At 47.0% G+C, this 6,000-nt stretch overlaps 1 pseudogene; it reads right to left on the bottom strand.

Annotated features, from left to right (window-relative positions):
- Window positions 1-1,501: 1,501 nt before the first annotated feature.
- LOC144503108 (dynamin-like GTPase OPA1, mitochondrial pseudogene) lies at window positions 1,502-3,218 on the bottom strand (annotated as a pseudogene).
- Window positions 3,219-6,000: the final 2,782 nt, after the last annotated feature.

Here is a 6,000-nt window from a genome sequence, read left to right as displayed (position 1 = left end):
CAGAGAGTGGTTGGGGTGTGGAATGGACTGCCTGCAGTGATAGTGGAGTCAGACACTTTAGGAACATTTAAGCGGTTATTGGATAGGCACATGGAGCACACCAGGATGATAGGGAGTGGGATAGCTTGATCTTGGTTTCAGATAAAGCTCGGCACAACATTGTGGGCCGAAGGGCCTGTTCTGTGCTGTACAGTTCTATGTTCTATATTTGAATCCGTCGCTGCGCACAAAAAATTCCTTATATACCTTAATGGGCTCCATCCTGCACTCAAATTCAACTTTGAAATGGAACACGCAAATTCCGAACATGAGAGGAATGCTGAAGCTCCCAGATGGGACAACACACATGCTGCACACATCTGGCAATAAAATTTACAACTTGAATAACCAATGACTCATCAGCTGCCTCTCTTATGCTGATGTCACTTTCTTTGGTAGGGAGGTTACTGAAATATTTTTACTTAATAACTCCTATTATCCAACAGCCTTACATTTTAATTTTCTGAAATACGTGGAGCCCTTTAATGTTAATATCCCTTCCTATTTGGGGTGGCATGGTGGCACAGTGGTTTGCACTGCTGCCTCACAGCACCAAGGATCCGGGTTTGATTCCCGGCTTGGGTCACTGTGTGGGGTCTGCACGTTCTCCCTGTGACTGCATGGCTTTCCTCCGGGTGCTCCAGTTTCCTCCCACAGTCTGAAAGACGTGCTGGTTAGGTGCATTGGCCATGCTAAATTCTCCCTCAGTGTACCCAAACAGGCACTGGAATGTGGCAACTAGGGGATTTTCAGAGTAACTTCATTGCAGTGTTAATGTAAGCCTACTTGTGACACTAATAAACTTTATTTAATTTTAAACTTTATCCCCTAGGTCTTATAAATTAATTGAACATATTGTAAATTATCAAGTTTGCCTAAGGTGTATGCTTATTAATTGATCTAGTCTTACATTAGTGTTAATTCATTTAAATAAAATTGTATTAATACAAAAGTTCAAAGCTTAACAGTGTATTCAGCACATGTGACTCTTTGGGCCTGATTTTACCATTTTGAGTCTAAGTGCCGAATCTGGGCATCAAATAGATCCGAGCCTGGAATCCTCTTTCCAGCGCGCTCATAAGTGTTTTGCCAGCTCCTGTCTGAACTGCGCAGTGGGCGGGGTTTAGCGGTGCCAGACTGATCGGAGCCCTGAACTGCGCATGCGCAGTTTGAAAAAAAATCTGAAGCAGCGCGCCCGGGCGGGGATAAAAAAGCAGAGAGCGGCTCTCTGACCCAGATCATCTGTCGGGGCGGGGGGGGGGGGGGGGGGGAGTGGTGGGAGGAGGAGAGGGGGCGTGATGGATCATCCTCTGGGGGAAGGGGTGGGAGGAGGAGAGGGGGCGTGACGGATCATCCTCGGGGGGCGGGGGTAGGAGGAGGAGAGGGGGTGTGACGGATCATCCTCTGGGGGCGGGGGTAGGAGGATGGGGGGATGTATGGCAGTGTGTGACGAGAGACTGTGTTATTTTTCTTGATGAAGAGCTCCAATGAATACTTCTAACTTCTCTTGAATCTCACAAACCCTTTTAAGGTCCTCTGCTAGTTGAACTCGCCTTCCTGTCAACAGTTGAACTTTTTTAGCATTGTCATCAGCAAAACCCATCAACACTTTTTTCACATTCTTTTCGAGGCGTCTCACTTCAGTATTTGTTAGCTGTTGTCGGAGTGTGTTTGTTGTAATAGCTAGCATTCGCTGAATGCGCCAGAACAGGATAACGTTATTGCATTCAAGCTCAGAATCTACAAAATGCCTTTGGTAATAGTGGAAACCTCTTCTGCAAAGATTACAATGGTTCAGCAATTCCATTAGGAAGTGTTTTCTGTAAACTTGGTGCCAAGTATCTTTAATCAGAATGGTGTCCACATCTACATCTTTGGCCTCCAGGTTTTTATGAACTGTTGTAACTTCATCGTTAGCAAGATAAGCTGTATGTTCCTCAGTGATTTTTAGCAGCCGTTCCAGTTCGGTTTTGATTTCATTTTGAACATGCTGTTCTGGAGACCATGATTTCCAGTAGAACCACCTTTCTTGCCAATCTGGCCCCACCATATCACGAATTACAGATTCAGTATCTCGAAGACGGGTTGGAAGGTTTCTTCCAGGAAATGGATAGCTGCATCCCACTGATGTTTGTCAGATATGGAACGATCTTCTAAAGCATTGTGCTGGATGACTCGCAGACTGTCTTCAGCCTGCTCATCCCATCTGTGACATTTTATACTTTCATCTTTAACAGCATGTTTTAGTTTGTCAAAGATATCATCATGGTCCTTCCCTTTGTGCTCTGACATAAACCGAGCAAATTCATCCTCCAAGGTTCCCCAAGCAGCCTCGACTGCTTTGTGAGGCAACTGTTTGTCAGTCCGCTGCTTGAGCTTGATGTCCACTGTGGTATTGAATGTGCCTGAATTCACAGACTGGGCAGCAGGAAGGTAAATATTCTATCACATGTGTAGAGACTCTTTCCCACAGTTTCCTTTGTAGAATCTCTTCCCAGTGTTTTGGAGGAACCTGACCTAAGCTGATCACTTCATCCAGAATTTCATTCTTCGCCTTCTCGTATAGTTCATTCGTGTCACGTTCCCTCAGCCGAGGATAGTTGTTCTTCCATTCAGTTTCAAGGTTGAAGCGAGTAGCTTTAAATGCATCAGCCTGTTGTTCCACAGACTCGCGCACCATCTTCCAGAAACTGTCTGAAACTGCTAGGCTCAAGTTCTTAGTTATCACTTGATGTGCTTTCAGTATCCCTGTCTTCAACAATTTTGAATTCTGAAAGAACTCTCCTTCATAATCTTTTATGGGATCAATACCTTCATTGGTGTTGCCTCTACCGGTAACAACTGCAAAGTAACCCAAAGCCTTCATTGGAAACAACTTGCCTTCCACAATCTGTTGAATCCGACTTGGACTGGCTAGGTTTTACTCAGCTAGATCCACTTTGGTCAACACAAAGATGGTCCTTCTGCCTTGTAGGACCATCTGGCTCACCAAGTCAGTTACAATACTGCGTTCAGCATCTACTGAACCATCTTGGATACGAAGGATAATGGCATTAGGGTTCTGCATGTAAGCCTTGCTTATGCTAAAAATTATATCCTTGGTGTCAGCAGCCATTCTTGGTGTTACAGTACTAATAACACCAGGAAGATTGACCAGCACCATTCATTATCCTTTGCATCCAAGGTGGTTCAGTAGATGCTGTACGCAGTATTGTAACAAAGGAAACTGTGGGAAAGAGTCTCTACACATGTGATAGAGAATATTTACCTTCCTGCTGCCCAGTCTGTGAATTCAGGCACATTCAATACCACAGTGGACATCAAGCTCAAGCAGCGGACTGACAAACAGTTGCCTCACAAAGCAGTCGAGGTTGCTTGGGGAACCTTGGAGGATGAATTTGCTCGGTTTATGTCAGAGCACAAAGGGAAGGACCATGATGATATCTTTGACAAACTAAAACATGCTGTTAAAGATGAAAGTATAAAATGTCACAGATGGGATGAGCAGGCTGAAGACAGTCTGCAAGTCATCCAGCACAATGCTTTAGAAGATCGTTCCATATCTGACAAACAGCAGAGGGATGCAGCTATCCATTTCCTGGAAGAAACCTTGCAAACCCGTCTTCGAGATACTGAATCTGTAATTCGTGATATGATGGGGCCAGATTGGCAGGCCAGATTGGCAAGAAAGGTGGTTCTACTGGAAATCACGGTCTCCAGAACAGCATGTTCAAAGTGAAACCAAAACCGAACTGGAACGGCTGCCAAACATCATTGAGGAACATACAGCTTATCCTGCCAACGGAAGGATGGTGGAGGGAGACCAGCGATCGAGGTAGGTTGGGGGTGTGCTCTGCCGAGGGGGGCCTGCCTCCCGAGGGGGAGGGGGGAGGGAGGGGGGGGAGGGAGGGGGAAGGGGGAGGGAGAGGGAGAGGGGGGCCTGCCTCCCAGGGGGGTCTGATCCGGGGGGGGGGAAGGGGAATCTGCCAGGGTGATTAGCGGGGAGGTCCGTGAAGGATGGTCGAGGCGGATGGTTGAGGAGGTTCCCCTGCAGAATAGAAATCCGCTTCGGACTTTTATTCTGCAGGTCGCTAAAAGCACGGATCCGGAACGGGCCGGAAGACGGTAAAGTGGGATTTGGCGGTAGGGTTGGGTGCGCAGTTCATTAAGTCGATTTAAACGTATGCTAATGCATTTAAATTGTTGGGCAGCCCGATTTGGGCGCGGGCCAGACCCGCGCCTGAATCGGGTGTCGGTAAAGCTGCGATCTGCTTGGAATCGGGTGCAGATCGCGGTATAGGCCCGACACTCAACTTTGCTGCAATTTTGCGCCCGAAAACAGGCGCGAAGTTTTGGTAAAATCCTGTGTCCTGTGTACTTTGTCCTGCGAAGTCACTTTGCAATATGTGCGTTTCACTGTTGCTCCTCTCTCATATTGTTTTGCTACTCTGCAATGTATCTTGGGAAGTTGGTAGGTTATGACACTGCCTTCCACTTTCTCCATTCCCACTTCCTTAACCCAGATGGGATGCAAGCCATTCTAACCAGGTGACTTATCTACTCTAAACATAGCCAGCCTTTCCAGTATATCCTTCCCACCAATTTTTACCCTATCTATCATCTTCTAGAACAAAGAACAATACAGCACAGGAACAGGCCCTTCGGCCCTCCAAGCCCGCGCCGCTCCCTGGTCCAAACTAGACCATTCTTTTGTATCCCCCCATTCCCACTCCGTTCATGTGGCTATCTAGATAAGTCTTAAATGTTCCCAGTGTGTCCGCCTCCACCACCTTGCCCGACAGCGCATTCCAGGCCCCCACCACCCTCTGTGTAAAATACGTCCTTCTGATATCCGTGTTAAATCTTCCCCCCCCCCCTCACCTTGAACCTATGGCCCCTCGTGAACGTCACCACCAACCTGAGAAAAAGCTTCCCACCGTTCACCCTATCTATGCCTTTCATAATTTTATACACCTCTATTAGATCACCCCTCATCCTCCGTTTTTCCAGTGAGAGCAACCTCAGTTTACCCAATCTCTCCTCATAACTAAGCCCCTTCATACCAGGCAACATCCTGGTAAACCTCCTCTGCACTCTCTCTGAAGCCTCCACGTCCTTCTGGTAGTGTGGCAACCAGAACCACAAATGCGGCCGAACCAACGTTCTATACAACTGCAACATCAGACCCCAACTTTTATACTCTATGCCCCGTCCTATAAAGGCAAGCATGCCATATTCACTACCTTCTCTACCTGTGACGTCACCTTCAAGGATCTGTGGACTTGCACACCCAGGTCCCTCTGCGTATCTACACCCTTAATGGTTCTGCCATTTATTGTATAGCTCCTCCCTATGTTAGTTCTACCAAAATGCATCACTTCGCATTCATCTGGATTGAACTCCATCTGCCATTTCTTTGCCCAAATTTCCAGCCTATCTATATCCTTCTGTAGCCTCTGACAATGTTCCTCACCATCTGCAAGTCCAGCCATTTTCGTGTCGTCCGCAAACTTACTGATCACCCCAGTTACACTTTCTTCCAGATCGTTTATATAAATCACAAACAGCAGAGGTCCCAATACAGAGCCCTGCGGAACACCACTAGTCACAGGCATCCAGCCGGAAAAAGACCCTTCCACTACCACCCTCTGTCTTGTGTGACCAAGCCAGTTCTCCACCCATCTAGCCACCTCCCCCTTTATCCCATGAGATCCAACCTTTTGCACCAACCTACCATGAGGGACTTTGTCAAACGCTTTACTAAAGTCCATATAGACGACATCCACGGCCCGTCCCTCGTCAACCATTCTAGTCACTTCTTCAAAAAACTTCACCAGGTTAGTGAGGCATGACCTCCCTCTCACAAAACCATGCTGACTATCATTAATGAGTTTATTCCTTTCTAAATGCGCATACATCCTATCTCTAAGAATCCTCTCCAACAACTTCCCTACCACGGAC

This window comes from Mustelus asterias, chromosome 13, assembly GCF_964213995.1.
Source record: "Mustelus asterias chromosome 13, sMusAst1.hap1.1, whole genome shotgun sequence".
Classification (NCBI taxonomy): domain Eukaryota; kingdom Metazoa; phylum Chordata; class Chondrichthyes; order Carcharhiniformes; family Triakidae; genus Mustelus; species Mustelus asterias.
Note: the sequence above shows the minus strand (reverse complement) of the source record. Positions and strands in the feature narration are given on the sequence as shown.